Raw genomic sequence first — 18,206 nt, 5'->3', positions numbered from 1 at the left:
TGTTTCTTGAGGTGAGATTGAATTGCTATAAACTTCCCTCTTAGAAATTCTTTTGCTGCGTCCCATAGGTTTTGGGTCTTCATGTTTTATTTGTCATTTTCTTCTATGTATTTGTGGTGTGGGAATATGCCGAGTTAGCATATCCCCACAACTAGGGCACCTGTTGGCCACTGGTGGTGGACCCTTAAGCCCAAGGAGATGGGAGGAACCCCCAAGTGAACCGGTGAGATGTGGGGGTACCTAGGGGGCAGGGGAAGTTTAGGCCAGTCAGAATCAGCACCCATGAGGCCGAGATAAGGAGAGGCAGGTGGGAGGGACCCTGTGGGAAGAGTGGGAGAGAAGCAGAGGGCGATTCCTTGGCCCACTCTGGCCAGGGAGCCTGCTGAGCTCCCAGGCTGGTAGCCTCCCTCCAAAGACCCCTCCAGACTGCACGGATCCTGGGCATATAGGAAGGAGGCTGGGGAAATCAAAAGAGGCACTTGTTGGAGCTGTCTTGGAGGAGGGGTAGAGAGATGAATTGCATTTGCCCTGCCCATTTGAGCCCAGGAAGCCTGCTGGGCTCCCTGGTGATGTCCCCCACCCTCTGAGACCAGGGGTGGGGGCCACACCTGTGCCCTTTCTGTTCCTTGAGCCAAAGCTCCACCCCCCAACAGCCCCCAGGGCCTTTTCCAGCCCTGGGGCTCCTAAGCTTAGGCCCCAACCCCGACCCAAATATTACCCTTCCTTAGGCCCCACCCTCCACAGCCAAGACCTTCCCCCCTTTTTTCCCTTCTTTTTTTTTCTCTGCCACCTCCTCTTTTTTTACTATGGGGGTGCTGATGTACCTTCCAGTTGTTGATTCTTCTATATTTTTATTTTTATATTCTTTCTAACATATCTGTTAGTTTCCTAGTCTAATTTTATTTACTTTGTTATTGTTCTCTTTTTATTCTTTTTTTGCCACCCCATGCAGCTTGTGGGATCTTAGTTCAAGAGCTGGGGATTGGGCTGAAGCTCCTGCAGTGGGAGCTCTGAGTCCGAACTACTGGACTAACAGAGAGTCTCAGACCTCAGGGAATATTCATTGGAGTGAGGTCTCATGATTCCTCATCTCAGCACCAAGACCCAGCTCTACCCAACAGCATACAAACTCCAGTGTTGGAAGCCTCAGGCCAAACAACCAGTAAGACAGGAACACAATCCCATTCCAAAAAAAAAAAAAAAAAGAGACAGCAATAAAATATGTCACAGATGAAGGAGCAAGGTAAAAACCTACAAGACCAAATAAATGAAGAAGAAATAGGCAATCTACCTGAAAAAGAATTCAGAGTAATGATAGTAAAGATGATCCAGAATCTTGGAAATAGAATGGAGGCACAGAATGAGAAAATACAAGAAATGTTTAACAAAGATCTAGAAGAAATAAAGAACAAACAGAGATGAACAACACAATAAGTGAAATGAAAAATGCACTAGAAAGATTCAATAACAATAACTGAGGCAGAAGAACGAATAAGTGCGCTGGAAGAGAAAATGGTGGAAATAACTGCCAGGGAGCAGAATAAAGAAAAAGAATAAAAAGAATTGAAGACAGTCTCAGAGACCTCTGGGACAACACTTAATGCACCAACATTTGAATTATAGGGTTCCCAGAAGAAAAAGAGAAAAATAAAGGGTCTGAGAAAATATTTGTAGAGATTATAGTTGAAAACTTCCTTAACATGGGAAAGGAAATAGTCACCAAAGTCCAGGAAACAGAGAGTCTCATAAAGGATAAACACTAGGAAAAACACATCAAGACACATATTACTCAAATTAATAAAAATTAAATTCAAAGAGAAGATATTAAAAGCAGCAAGGGAAAAACAAAAAAAATAACATACAGAGGAATCCCCATAAGGTTATCAGCTGATTTTCAGCAGAAACTCTGAAAGGAGTAGCAGGATATACTTAAAGTGATGAAAGAGAAAAACCTACAATCAAGATTACTCTCCCCAGCAAGGATCTCATTCAGATTCAATGGAGAAATCAAAAAGCTTTTCAGACAAACAAAAGCTAAGAGAATTCAGCACCACCAAACCAGCTTTACAACAAATGCTAAAGGAACTTCTCTAGGTGGGAAACACAAGAGAAGAAAACGACCCACAAAAACAATCCCAAAACAATTAAGAAAATCGTAATAAGAACATACATATCGATAATAACCTTGAAGGTAATGGATTAAATGCCCCAACCAAAAGACACAGACTGGCTGAATGGATACAAAAACAAGACTCATATATAAGCTGTGTACAAGAGACCTACTTCAGACCTAGGGACACATACAGACTGAAAGTGAAGGGATGGAAAAAGATATTCCATGCAAATGGAAATCAAAAGAAAGCTGGAGTAGCAATAGTCATATCAGATAAAATAGACTTTAAATGAAATCTGTTACAAGAAGTAATGAGGAAGACCGGAATAAAGACACAGACCTACTAGAGCATGGACTTGAGGATATGGGGAGGGGGAAGGGTAAGCTGTGACAAAGTGAGAGTGGCATGGACATATATACACTACCAAACATAAAATAGATAGCTAGTGGGAAGTAGCCGCATAGCACAGAGAGATCAGCTAGGTGGTTTGTGACCACCTAGAGGGGTGGGATAGAGAGGGTTGGAGGGAGAGAGACGCAAGAGGGAAGAGATATGGGAACATATGTATATGTATAACTGATTCACTTTGTTATAAAGCAGAAACTAACACACCATTGTAAAGCAATTATACTCCAATAAAGATGTTAAAAAAAGAGGTAAAGAGGGACACTACATAATGATCAAAAGATCAATCCAAAAAGATATAACAATTATGAATGTTTATGCACTCAACATAGGAGCACCTCAGTACATAAGGCAAATGCTAACAAATATGAAAGGAGAAATTGATAGTAACACAATAATAGTGGAGGGCTTTAACACCCCACTTACACTAATGGACAGATCATCCAAACAGAACATAAATAAGGAAACACAAGCTTTAAATGGCACAATAAACCAGATAGATTCAATTGATATTTATATAACATTCCACCCAAAAGTGGCAGAATACACTTTCTTCTCAAGTGCACATGGAACATTCTCTAGGATAGATCACATCTTGGGTCACAGATCAAGGCTCAGAAAATTTAAGAAAATTGAAATTGTATTAAGCATCTTTTCTGATCACAACGCTATGAGATTGGAAATCAATTACAGGAAAAAAACTGTAAAAAACACAAATACATGGAGGCTAAACAGTGTGCTACTAAATAACCAAGAGATCACTGAAGAAATCAAAGAAGAAATTTAAAAATACATAGAAAAAAATGACAATGAAAACAGGATGATCCAAAACCTATGGGACGTTGCAAAAGCAGTTCTAAGAAGGAAGTTTATAGCAATTCAATTTCACCTCAAGAAACAAGAAAAATCTCAAATAAACAATATATCCTTATATTTCGTCTATTTTGATCTATATCTTCTTCTAAGAATTCATCCATTTCACTTAAGTTTTCAAAATTTTGGCATAAAATTATTCATAATACTCTCATTATTTTTTTTCAAATATAATTATTATTTTACCAAAATACAGTCCATTATTCAGAGCATGACTCATTTCAGGAGGGGAAAACATTCTCTCCTGATAGATTAAAGACGATCCAAACATATCCTACACCCTTAACAAAAGAAAATTGAGAGTGTTTTTTGTTTTAACTGAATATTGCAGTCAATGGGTACTAAGTTTTTGTGAGATTGAAACACGTCTTTATGAATTAGTAAGTCCTCAGTCAGAGACCCTCTCCTGGGGAACCCAAATGTGAAGAGGGCTTCTGCATTCTGAATAAGGCTGTTCAACAGCCTTTCTCTAGTCATGTCTAACTACTAAAACTCTTGTGTCTATTTGTGCATAAGCAATCTGACAAGCCCTTGGGATTTTAACTCAAGTTGATAAGAACTAGCCAAAACTCTTTGCTCCAGAATTTTACTCAGACATAAAAAAGAATGAAATTTTGCCCCTTTCAACAATATGGATGGACCTGTAGGGCATTATGCTTAGTGAAATAAGTCAGAAATAGAAAGACAAATACTGTATGTTATCACTCATGTGTAATTTAAAAAGTGAAACAAAGAATTGAAAATAACAAAAGAGGAACTTACTACTGATATAGAGAACAAACTAATGGTTATCAGTGGGGAGGGGAAAGATAGGAGTAGGGTAGTAAGAGATACGAACTACTGTGTATAAAATAAATACTGCAAAGATATACTCTACAGTACAGGGAACATAGAAAATATTTTATAATAACTTCAAATAGAGTATAATTGATAAAACATTGGATCAGTATGTTGTACACTTAAAACTAACACAATATTTTAAATCAACTGTTGTTCAAAAATAAGTATAAATAAATAAGAAAGAATCCATTGCTCCAAAAACTGTAAGGAACTAAGAAATCTTTATAGACAAAGGGAAAAAATCTGTGGTCTATACATATGATGAAACATTTTTCAGTGATTTTAAAAAATGAGCTACCAAGCCATGAAAAGACATGGAGGAACCTTAAATGCATATAGCTAAGTGAAAGAAACCAGTTTGAAAAACTACATACTGTGTGAATCCAAGTATATAACATTTCTGAAAAAGGCAAAACTATAGAGACCATAAAAAGATCAGTGTTTGCTAGGGGTTCAGAGGGAGGAGAGTGAATAGGTGGAGCACAAGGGATTTGTAGGGTGAGGAAACTACCCTTTGTGATACAAACTACATATGTGTGCATGACATCATGCATTTGACAAAATCCATAGAACCATACAACACAAAGGATGACCCTTAATGTAAACTATGAACTTTAGTTAATAATAACATTATCAATATTGGTTTATCAATTGTAAGAAATGTACTTTAGTAATGCAAGATGTTAATAATAGGGGAACTGTGTGTTGGAGAGGTGTGATATATTGAACTGTGTGCTATTTGCTCAAGTTTCAGTAACATAAATTTGTCCTAAAAATAAATATATTACTTTTAGAAGGTAAGGAAGAAAAACAATCCATTTGAGAAGTTAACTTCAAGGGTAAGAGTTTTAAATGAATATACATTTTTAAAAGTTTGATATTCTCAAGATCTAAAGGAAGGAAGAACCTGATTGATGTAAAAAAATGAGGATTTTATTAGGAGAAGTCTGTCAGAGGCAAGTTGCATACATCACTAAAATGGCCAGTTTAGTGTTTACCTACTTCCCCAATCTCTAAAAACAAAAAACAACCAAAAACATTGCTTACTATACTCTCGCCCTTGACCCTGTTGGAAAGGTTTACCCCCTTGTCATAGAGCAATAGCTATTACTGCAAAACTTGTTGATGCTTCTGCTGAGCAGGTTCTAGCTTCTTTTGGTGTCTCTGTGATGCATTTTAGATAATTCACATTTGGCTTTCAGTTAACCAATTCTTATTTCAGTTTTGTCCTTTGATTTCTCATTTTAGTGAATATTTTCCCCTTCAAGTTTCTATTTCTTTTAATAATATCTGTTCATTTTTGATAGTCTTTTCTTCTATGATCATATTTTATTTCTTTAACCTTTTTAAATCTACGTATTTCTCACTTTATTTCTAGTAAGTCTAGTATCTAATATCTTTGTGAGCCTGTGTCTATAGTTTTTATTTCTAATGACTCTTGCTCATGATAGTTTATATGCCTCTGAGTTTTAGGATGTTTTTTGAATAGCAGGAACTAAAGTTTCTCATAACTTTCTCTTTAATGTGACTTCTTTGAGACCAGACTTCAAAGTGTGTTTTCCAAATAGAATTTGCATTTACTTTTGCAGTTACAACTTGCTGAGAATAAAAGGGAAGAGGCATGGTGTAGTATCATGAAGTTGCCAATGAAAAGTTATGCTTTTTCTCATGCAGGCATGAACTTAGTCACACAAGTATACTCTACATGAGAGTATGGTCAAGACAGTAAAATTTCTACTGAAATAGTGAGACATGGCTGAGATGCAACCACATTAATATGCATAATTCGTCTGCTCTTTTCAATGTCATATATCTACAAATTAAGATTACAGATGCTTACATACACTAAAGGCAAAAAAAGGAAGAATGTAGTTAGTGAACTTGTATGCCAAATGAGTGTGGTTTTATGCTCTGTTCTCCTAATGGTAAAATAAGGGGAAAAAAGGAGCTAGACTCAAGAGTCATGTTAAAATAAAAATTTGTAATTACTGTTTGAAATTATTATTTTTTTCATATGCTATTAGTTTCAGAATAAAAATAATTAATTTTATATATACATATATATGTATAATTTATATCTTCATATGCCATGGTAAATTGAAAGCTTTATTTCAGTTTTCTAAAACTTGCTTTTCTCAAACTTGTGTTCATCTTTGAAGTCTTTGAAGTGTATGACTCAAAATTCTAGTATTTTTGGAAGTGTGCCACAAATACTAAATGTTTGAGGAACACTAACTAAAGGACAGTTTGGGGTTCCTCAGAATGTTTCTTATTCAATCTTTCTCTTTGGGTTGAGGAAGATGTGAATAAGGGCAGTAACTGCCCCCAGCCTCCACTTAGCATCATATCATTTAATATTAAACATGAGGAAGGTTAATTATTAAAATTCCATAGAGGCAGAAATAGAGTCAGAAAGATGAGGTGGAGCCAGTATTTGTGCCAGGCTCTAAAATTCAGGTGAATTAGTGGTGAGGAGGGAAGAATAGGAATAGAAGGAGGTTTTGTATATTACTGGAGCATCCTGGCAGAATTCCTCAAAATTGTTCCTAGCATTTCTGTCATCCACTGCTAAAAATTTAAAAATAAAACTAAAAATGACCCTGTAAGAGTCCAGGAGAATTAACAAAGTACAGTTTACTCCCAAACTAGCAACCTAGGGGGACTATTATTCCTTAAGCAGAGACATTGCTGTTCAGGTGGCAGCATGCTGTAACATTATTAAGAGCAGAGGCTTTGGAATAAACAGTCCAGGATTAGAATTCCAGCTGTGCCTCTTATCCTGCGTGAGTAGCTTTGAATAAATTTCTCAGTTTCTATACCTTAAAGTTCTCGTCTGTAAAATGACGCTAATAAAGTACTTACTTCTTAGGGTTATTGTGAACATTAAATGAGATAACGCATTTGAAGCACAGTGCTTCTGGATCTACTCACTTCCCTGCAAATGGCACTATTTTGTTCCTTTTTATGGCTGACTAATATTTCACTGTATATATGTACAACATCTTTTTTTTATCAATTTCTCTGTTGATGGACATTTAAGTTGCTTCCATGTATTGGCTATTGTAAATAGTGCTGCAATGAATATTGGGGTGCATTTATCATTTTGAATTATGGTTTTCTCCAGGTGTATACCCAGGAGTGAGATTGCTGGGTCACATGGTAGTTCTTGTTTTAGTTTTTTGAAGAACCTCCATACTGTTCTCTATAGGGGCTAAACCAATTTACATTCAAACCAACAGTGCAAGAGGGTTCCCTTTCCTCCACACCCTCTCCAGCATTTATTGTTTGTAGATTTTTTGATGATGGCCATTCTGACTGTTGTGAGGTGATACCTCATCATAGTTTTGACTTGTATTTCTCTAATAATTAGTTATATTGAGCATCTTTCCATGTGTTTGTTGGCCATATGTATGTCTTCTTTGGAAAAAAATGTCTATTTCAGTCTTCTGCCCATTTTTTGATTGGGTTGTTTGTTTTGTTTGATATTGAGCTGCATGAGCTGTTTGTATATTTTGGAGATCAATCCCTTGTTGGTTGCTGGTTTGCAAATATTGTCTCCCACTCTGAGGGTTGTATTTTCGTCTTGTTTATGGTTTCCTTTGTTGTGCAAAAGATTTTAATTAGGTCCAATTTGTTTATTTTTGTTTTTATTTTCATTACTCTAGGAGGTGGGTCAAAAAAGATGTTCCTGTGATTTATGTCAGAGTGTTCTGCCTCTGTTTTCCTCTAAGAGTTTTAGTGTCTGGTCTTACATTTAGGTCTTTAATCCATTTTGAGTATATTTTTTGTATGGTGTTAGAAAATGTTCTAGTTTCATTCTTTTACATGTAGCTGTCCAGTTTTCCCAGCCACTTATTGAAGAGGCTGTCTTTTCTCAATTGTATACTCTTGTCTCCTTTATCAAAGATAAGGTGACCATATGTGCATGGGTTTATCTCTGGTCTTTCTAGCCTGTTCCATTGATCTATATTTCTGGTTTTGTGCGAGTACCATATTGTCTTGATTACTGTAGCTTTGTAGTATAGTCTAAAGTCTGGGAGCCTAATTCCTCCAGCTCCGTTTTTTTTTTTTGTCATGATTGCTTTGGCTATTTGGGGGTCTTCTGTGCTTACATACAAATTGTGAAATTTTTTGTTCTAGTTCTGTGAAAAATGCCAGTGGTAATTTGATAGGGGTTGCAATAAATCTGTAGATTGCTTTGGGTAGTATAGTCATTTTCACAGTATTCCTTCTTCCAATCCAAGAACATGGTATATCTCTCCATCTGTTTGTATTGTCTTTCATTTCTTTCATCAGTGTCTTATAGTTTTCTGCATACAGGTCTTTTGTATCCTTAGTTAGGTTTATTCCTAGATATTTTATTCTTTTTGTTGCAGTGGTAAATGGGAGTGTTTCTTTAATTTCTCTTTCAGATTTTTCATCATTAGTAGATTAGCTCTTGTAGAGTTCTGGTAGCATCTTTAGGATTCTCTAAATATAGTGTCATGTCATCTGCAAACAGTGACAGTTTTACTTCTGCCTTTCTGATTTGGATTCCTTTTATTTCTTTTTCTTGATTGTTGTGGCTAAAGTCTCCAAAACTATGTTGAATAATAGCGATGAGACCACTCTCCCTTTCTTAGTGAAGGCATGGCCATTGGTATGGAATGGTCTAAGGGCTAGCAGAGGAAGGATCATACTATTGCATCAGAATCTGGGACCCAAGTGGAAAGGAGGCAAGAAGTTAGGAATAGATTAACACAGAAATTGAGACAAATGTTCTATGTACAATTTACCTGTTTTTTCACACTCATTGATTAATTCCTCTCAATGGTTCTGCAAGTTGAAAATTCTGATGGCCATGTTATTACTTTGGAAAATTCTTTTTATTGTTATTACTGCTATCGTTTGTGCAATATATACCTTAGGAACATATGTCATGGCTAATTCCAAATTAGGGAAATCTATTTTCCTGCAGCTCTATATTGAGATTCTTCAGATATAACTATTAATAATATGTTCTTTGATTAGAACATACTAGAAAAATGAGAACATAGGAGAAAAAACACCCCAATTCCATCACCTCATTATGACTACTGTTAGCATAGAGATATATTTTCTCCTAACCCTTTTGTCTCTGAATATTTTCCCATAGTTTCAATTTGAGACCCACTTTTAATAAATTCAACATAAGTATTTTCTCATTTTGTTAGATAGTTTTCACATTCATAGTAGTAATGGCTGAAGAGAATTTCAACAGGGGATTGTGGTGGAATTTTCTTTACCTTTTTTGCTATTGTTTATTATCCCCATGTGCTGTACTGGTGAGAACAATAAGGCTCAGAAAATTTAAGCAATGTGCCAAGGGTAGCATAGTTAGTGACAAAGTCACAAAACAAAGCCAGATGTTTCTTTCAAATACTGTTTTCTTTCCACTAGACCTCTCTGCCTCTGTTTTACACAAAATCAAGAAATGAGAAACTGAAGAAATCTTTATGTTATCCTACAGAGAAAGGCACGGGGAGGGTGTAGAGAGGAGCGGTTGAGGATAGAACAATACTCAAGGTACCCATCTTGCCAAAGGCTCTGGATTTTCATCTATAGAAGAGGCCTGCATCTTCCTTACCATGCCAAAATATTTTGTTTTAGACGGTTACATTTATCCTCTGGTGTGATGGACATGGTTTGTAAAGCAGCATGGAATGCAATGTGTGTATCAATGGCACTTCTATTTTCCTCTTTTATTCGAAGATTATGGTTGTAGTCTTGTCCTTTGGCATTCAGTCCTTAGTCCCACTAATCCTCTTTGGCTACACCAATATTGTCTTTTGAATTTCATGAAGTGGTTACCCTGAAATCTTGGAATAGATAGACTTTGAGAGTGGCAAGCCTTAGGATTTAGAAATTCCATTTCATCCTGATAGTGAGAGTGATCAATGGTCAGGCTCTGGATCCAACTTACTGGGTAGAACCCATTCAGAAGGATTGGGGAGTTTGGAGGCAGGATCAAGATGGCAGAGAAGGAAGACACTGAACTCATCATGAACACACAAAAACTACAACTACATATATAGCAACTCTTACTAGAATGACCGGAAAACTAGCAGTATGACTCATCTACAACCAAGAATATAAGGAAAGAACAACATGGAGGTGGTAGGAGAGAAGTGATATAGCTGGATCCCACACTCCTAGTGTGTGACCCAGAAGAGGAAGGGAAAATCACAGGCTCAGGGATCCTCCCTCTGGAGTGAGGGGTTTGAGCCCCATATTAGGTACCCCAGCCCTGGGTCTGACAATGGGAAGACAAGCCTCATTAGTTGACTTGAAAACCAATGAAGCTGACCAGAGTGATGTAAGAAACTGAGATTCCTCTCTTGAAAAATGCACACACAGACTTGTTTGCTCCCAGTCCCAGCTCACAGGCAGCAGACTGAAAACTGCTTGGTGCTCTGGCCAGCCTCCAGGATTACCACAGTGCATCTCTCAGCCACCAACAGTTCCTGCTCCATCCCCTTCTGCTCTGGCATTGTTCTCCAGTAAGGCAAAATGTGTCATTGCCAATGTGAACACATGCACTGAGGAAGGAGCAGAGCCAGCTCAGGCACCAACCCCACCTCTAACCAGGGTAGAGACAGCCATTGTCATCATGCACACACACATGCAACAGGGAAGAAGCAGAGCCAGCTCAGTAGTGCAACTCCAGCTCCTTGGACCCCAACTCTGCTTCTACTCAAGGTGCACATGCACACAATTGGGAAAAAGCAGAGCTAGCTCAGAAGTGCAGCCCCAAGACCTCAGTCTCTGGCCATGCACTTAAAGAAGGCAGAGACTGCCAGAGAAAATCCCAATTCCCCTAGGGCTCCTGCTCTAATCCCTCAGGCCTTGCCCCTTCCCCTCAATAAAGCAGAAATTTCCACTGAGCCTAGGAGAAGACACAGCCGAAACCTGACTCTGACTCTAGCTCATCTGACTCCATCCTTACCTCCCACCAAGAAACTTGCTGCCAGTGCACCCCAGGAGAAGATATAGCCCATGCTCACTTCAGATCCAGCTCTCCCACCCCACCAAAGCCACTGGGCACATGCAATCTGCTAAGGATGCTCCCACACAAGAACACACCTTCAAGACCACAATAGGTAACTGTTTCACCTAATTTCATAGGGGTAGAGAAAGTTGAACAAAAGAAGAAGACAGAGGAATATATTTCAAACAAAAGAACAAAAGAAAACCCCAAAAAAACCTTAATGAAACAAATTTAAAATTTACCTGATAAAGAATGCAAAGCAATGGTAATAAAAATGCTAAATGAACTCAGGAAGAGAATAAATGAACACAGTGAGAAGTTCAAGAAAGAACTAGGAAATATAAAAAGGAACCAGTCAGACCTGAAGAATACAAAACCTGAAGCTGAAAACACACTAGAAAGAATTAACAGCAGATTAGGTGATACAGAAGAATGCATAAGTGATCTGGAATATAAAATAATGGAAACAACCTAATCAGAACAACATAAAGAAAACATTAAATGAAGATAGTTTAAAAGACTTCTGGGACAACATCAAAGATACTAACAGTTGCATTACAGGGGTCCCAGAAGGAGAAGAGAGAGAGAGAAATGAGCAGAAAATGTATTTGATGAAATTATGGATGAAAACTTCCCTAACCTGAAGAAGGAAAAAGTATCCAGGTCCAGGAAGCACAGAGTCCTAAACAAGATGAACCCAAAGAGACCCACACCAAGACATACCATAATTAAAATGACAAAAGTTAAGGACATAATTTTATTATTATTTTTTTAATTTTTTTAATTTTTATTTTATTTTATTTTATTATTATTTTTTTTTTTTTGCGGTACATGGTCCTCTCACTGTTGTGGCCTCTCCCGTTGTGGAGCACAGGCTCCGGACACGCAGGCTCAGCGGCCGTGGCTCATGGGCCTAGCCACTCTGCGGCATGTGGGACCCTCCCGGACCGGGGCATGAACCCATGTCCCCTGCATCAGCAGGCGGACTCTCGACCACTGCACCACCAGGGAAGCCCAAGGACATAATTTTAAAGGCAGCAAGAGGAAAACAAAGAGTCACATACAAGGAAACCCCTATAAGGTTATCAGCTGATTTTTTTTAGTGGAAACTTTGCAGGGCAGAAGGAAGTGCCATGATACATTTAAAGTGCTAAAAGGAAAAAAAAAAAAACCCTGCAATCTAAGATACTCTATCCAGCAAGGTTATCATTCAGAATTCAAAGAGAGATAGAATTTCCCAGACAAGCAAAAACTAAGAGTTCATCAACATTGAACCAACCTTCTAAGAAATGTTAAAGTATCTTCTTTAAGTGTAAAAATAAAAAGACTATAACAAGAAATAAGAAAATATAAGAAAGAAAAAATTTCACTGGTAAAGGCAAATATATAGTAAGGCAGTTGTTCAACTGTTTAAATAAGCTGGTACAAATGTTAAAACATAAAAATTGCAAAATCAACTATAACTATAATAAACAGTTAAGAGATTGGCTTGAAGATGTAAAATAGGACATCAAAACACAAAACAGGGGAGCTTCAAGATGGCGGAAGAGTAAGACGTGGAGATCACCTTCCTGCCCACAAATACATCAGAAACACATCTACATGTGGAACAACTCATACAGAACAACTACTGAATGCTGGTAGAAGACCTCAGACCTCCCAAAAGACAAGAAACTTTCCATGTACCTCGGTAGGGCAAAAGAAAAAAGAAAAAAGAGAGACAAAAGAATAGGGACTGGACCTTCACCAGTGGGAGAGAGCTTTGAAGGAGGAAAGGTTTCCACACAATAGGAAGCCCCTTCATGGGCAGAGAAAGCGAGTGGCGGAACAGGGAGTCTTTGGAGCCATGGAGGAGAGTGCAGCAACAGGAGTGTGGAGGGCAAAGCAGAGAGATTCCCGCACAGAGAATCAGTGCCAACCAGCACTCACCAGCCCGAGAGGCTTGTCTGCTCACCCGCCGGGGCAAGCGGGGGCTGGGAGCTGAGGTTCAGGCTTCAGTCCTATCCCAGGGAGAGGACTGGGGTTGGCTGTGTGAACACAGCCTGAAGGGGGCTAGTGTGCCACGGCTAGCCAAGAGGGAGTCCAGGAAATGTCTGGAGCTGCTAAAGAGACAAGAGACTTTTTCTTCTCTCTTTGTTTCCTGGTACTCAAGGAGAGGGGATTAAGAGCGCTGCTTAAAGGATCTCCAGAGACGGGTGTGAGCCGCAGCTATCAGCACGGACCCCAGAGACGGGCATGAGATGCTAAGGCTGCTGCTGCAGCCACCAAGAAGCTTGTGTGCAAGCACAGGTCACTATCCACACCTCCCCTCCCGGAAGCCTTTGCAGCCCAGCACTGCCAGGGTCCCGTGATCCAGGGACAACTTCCCCGGGAGAACACACGGCACACCTCACGCTCTTGAAAAGTCATGCTGGCCTCTGCCAGCAAAGGCTACCACCACATTCTGTAGCCCTCCATCCCCCAAGCCTGAGTGAGCCAGAGCCCCCGAATGAGCTGCTCCTTTAACCACGTCCTGTCTGAGCAAAGAACAGATGCCCTCAGGCGACCCACATGCAGAGGCGGGTCCAAATCCAAAGCTGAACCCAGGAGCTGTGCGAACAAAGAAGAGAAAGGGAAATTTCTCCCAGCAGCCTCAGGGGCAGCAGATTAAATCTCCACAATCAACTTGATGTACCCTGCATTGGTGGAATACCTGAATAGACAACGAATCATCCCAAATTGAGGAGGTAGACTTTGGGAACAATTATATATATATATATATATATATATATATATATATATTTTTTTTTTTTTCTCTTTTTCTCTTTTTGTGAGTGTGTATATGTATGCTTCTGTGTGTGTTGTTGTCTGTATAGCTTTGCTTTTGCCATTTGTCCTAGAGTTCTGTTTGTCAGTTTTTTTTCTTTTTTACTATAGTTTTTAGCACTTATTATAATTGGTGGATTTGTTTTTTGGTTTGGTTGCTCTCTTGTTTCTTTCTTTCTTTTATTTCTTTATCACTTAAAAAAATTTTTTTAAAAATTTAAAATTTTTTTTTAAAATTAATTATTTTATTTTAATAACTATTTTATTTCACTATATTTTGTTTTACTTTCTTTCTTTCTTTCTTTCCTTCCTTCTTTCTTTCTTTCTTTCTTTTTTTTCTCCCTCTTATTCTGAGCCAAGTGGATGACAGGCTCTTGGTTCTCCAGCCAGGCATCAGGGCTGTGCCTCTTAGGTGGGAGAGCCACATTCACGACACTAGTCCACAAGAGACCTCCTAGCTCCATGTAATAGCTAATGGTGAAAAACTCCCAGATTTCTCCATCACAAAGCCAAGACTCAGCTCCTCTCAATGGCCAGTAAGCTACAGTGCTGGACACCCTGTGACAAACAACTAGCAAGACAGGTACACAGCCCCATCCATTAGTAGAGAAGCTGCCTAAAATCATAATAAGGCCACAGACACCCCAAAACACACCACCAGACATGGAACTTCTCACAAGAAAGACAAGATACAGCCTCACCAACCAGAACACAGGCACTAGTCCCCTCCACCGGGAAGCATACACAACCCACTGAAGCAACCTTAGCCACTGGGGACAAACAGCAAAAATAATGGAAACTATGAAACTGCATCCTGCAAAAAGGTGACCCCAAACACAGTAAGTTAAGCAAAATGAGAAGACAGAGAAACACACAGCAGATGAAGGTGCAAGGCAAAAACCCACCAGACCTAACAAATGAAGAGGATATAGTCAGTCTACCTGAAAAAGAATTCAGAGTAATAATAGTAAAGATGATACAAAATCTTGGAAATAGAATGGAGAAAATCCAAGAAACGTTTAACAAGGACATAGAAGAACTAAAGAGCAAACAAACAGTGATGAACAACACAGTAAATGAAATTAAATATTCTCTATAAGGGATCAATACCAGAATAACTGAGGCAGAAGAGCGGGTAAGGGACCAGGAAGATAAAATAGTGGGAATAACTAGTGCAGAGCAGAAAAAAGAAAGAAGAATGAAAAGAATTGAGGACACTCTCAGAGACTTTTGGAACAATAGTAAACACACCAACATTCAAATTATAAGGGTCTCAGAAAAAGAAGAGAACAAGAAAGGGACTGAGAAAATATTTGAAGAGATTACAGTTGAAAACTTCCCTAATATGGGAAAAGAAATAGCTAAACAAGTCCAGGAAGAACAGAGAGTCCCATACAGGATAAATCCAAGGAGAAACACGCCAAGACACATATTAATCAAACTATCAAAAATTAAATACCAAGAAAAATATTAAAAGCAGCAAGGGAAAAAAAAACAAATAACACACAAAGGAATCCCCGTAAGGTTAAAAGTTGATCTTTCAGCAGAAACTCTGCAAGCCAAAAGGGAGTGGCAAGTCATATTTAAAGCAATGAAGGAGAAAAACCTACAAGGAAGATTACTCTACCCAGCCAGGGTCTCATTCAGAATTGACGGAGAAATTAAAATCTTTACAGACAAGCAGAAGCTAAGAGAATTCAGCACCACCAAACAAGTTTTACAAGAAATGCTAAAGGAACTTCTCTAGACAGGAAACACAAGAGAAGGAAAAGACCTACAATAATAAACCCAAAACAATTAAGAAAATGGTGTTAGGAACATACATATCAATAATTACCTTAAATGTAAATGGATTAAATGCTCCAACCCAAAGACATAGACTGGCTGAATGGATACAAAAACAAGATCTGTATATATACTTTCTACACGAGACCCACCTCAGACCTAGGGACGCATACAGACTGAAAGTGAGGGGGTGAAAAAGATATTCCATCCAAATGGAAATCAAAAGAAAGCTGGAGTAGCACTTCTCATATTAGAAAAAATAGACTTAAAAACAAAGACTGTTACAAGAGACAAAGAAGGACACTTCATAATGATCAAGGAATCAATCCAAGAAGAAGATATAACAATTGTAAATATTTATGCACCCAACATAAGAGCACCTCAATACATAAGGCAAATACTAACAGCCATAAAAGGGGAAATCGACAGTAACACAATCAGATTAGGGGGCTTTAAAACCCCACTTCCACCAATGGACAGATCCTCCAGAATGAAAATAAATAAGGAAACACAAGCTTTAACTGATACATTAAACAAGAGGACTTAATTGATATTTATAGGACATTCCATCCAAAAACAACACAATACGCATTCTTCTCAAGTGCTCATGGAACATTCTCCAGGATAGATCATATCTTGGGTCACAAAGCAAGCCTTGGTAAATTTAAGAAAATTGAAATTGTATCAAGTATCTTTTCTGATCACAATGCTATGAGACTAGATATCAATTACAGGAAAAAAAATCTGTAAAAAAAACAAACACATGGAGGCTAAACAATGCAATACTTAATAACCCAAGGGTTCACTGAAGCTATAAAAGTGGAAATTAAAAAATACCTAGAAAAAAATGACAATGGATGCACAACCACCCAAAACCTATGGGATGCAGCAAAAGCAGTTTTATGAGGGAAGTCTATAGCAACAGAGTCCTACCTTAAGTAACAAGAAACATCTCACAAAAACAATCAAATCTTACACCTAAAAGAACAAGAGAAAGAAGAAAAAAAACTCACAAAGTTAGCAGAAGGAAAGAAATCATAAAGATCAGATCACAAATAAATTAAAAACAAATGAAGGAAATGACAGCAAAGATCAATAAAACTAAAAGCCGGTTCTTTGAAAAGATAAACGAAATTGATAAACCATTAGCCAGGCTCATCAAGAAAAAAAGGGAGAAGACTCAAATCAATAGAATTAGAAATGAAAAAGGAGAAGTAACAAGTGACACTGCAGAAATACAAAGGAACATGACAGATTACAAGTAACTATATGCCAAAAAAATGGACAACCTGGAAGAAATGGACAAATTCTTACAAATGCACGACCTTCCGAGACTGAATGAGGAAGAAATAGAAAATATGAACAGACCAATCACAAGCACTGAAATTGAAACTGTGATTTAAAATCTTCCAACGAACAAAAGCCCAGGAGCAGATGGCTTCACAGGCGAATTCTATGCAACATTTAGAGAAGAGCTAACACCTACCCTTCTCAGACTCTTCCAAAATATAGCAGAGAGGGGAACACTCCCAAACTCATTCTACGAGGCCACCATCACCCTGATACCAAAACCAGACAAAGATGTCACAAAGAAGGAGAACAACAGGCTAATATCACTAATGAACATAGATGTCAAAACTCTCAACAAAATACTAGCAAACAGAATCCAACAGCACATTAAAAGGATCATACACCATGACCAAGTGGGGTTTATCCCACAAATCCAAGGACTCTTCAATATGCACAAATCAATAAATGTGATACACCATATTAACAAATTGAAGAATAAAAACCACATAATCATCTGAATAGATGCAGAAAAAGCTTTTGACAAAATTCAACACCCATTTATGAAAAAAAGCATCCAAAAAGTAGGCATAGAGGCAACTTTCCTCAACATAATAAAGGCCATATATCACAAACCCACAGCCAACATCGTCCTCAATGGTAAAAAACAGATTCCATTTCCAATAAGATCAGGAACAAGACAAGGTTACCCACTCTCACCACTCTTATTCAACATAGTTTTGGAAGTTCTAGCCACAGCAATCAGAGAAGAAAAAGAAATAAAAGGAATCCAAATTGGAAAAGACGAAGTAAAGCTGTCACTGTTTGCAGATGACATGATACTATACATAGAGAATCCTAAAGATACTACTGGAAAACTACTAGAGCTAATCAATGAATTTAGTAAACTAGCAAGATACAAACTTAATGCACAGAAGTCTCTTGCATTCCTATACAGTAATGATGAAAAATCTGAAAGTGAAATTAAGAAAACACTCCCATTTACCATTGCAACAAAGTGAATAATATGTCTAGGAATAAGCCTATCTAAGGAGACAAAAGACCTGAATGCAGAAAATTATAAGATACTG

The sequence above is a fragment of the Physeter macrocephalus genome, chromosome 21, assembly GCF_002837175.3.
Source record: "Physeter macrocephalus isolate SW-GA chromosome 21, ASM283717v5, whole genome shotgun sequence".
NCBI lineage: Eukaryota > Metazoa > Chordata > Mammalia > Artiodactyla > Physeteridae > Physeter > Physeter macrocephalus.
The sequence above is the reverse complement of the archived record's forward strand: the minus strand, read 5'-3'. Positions refer to the sequence as shown.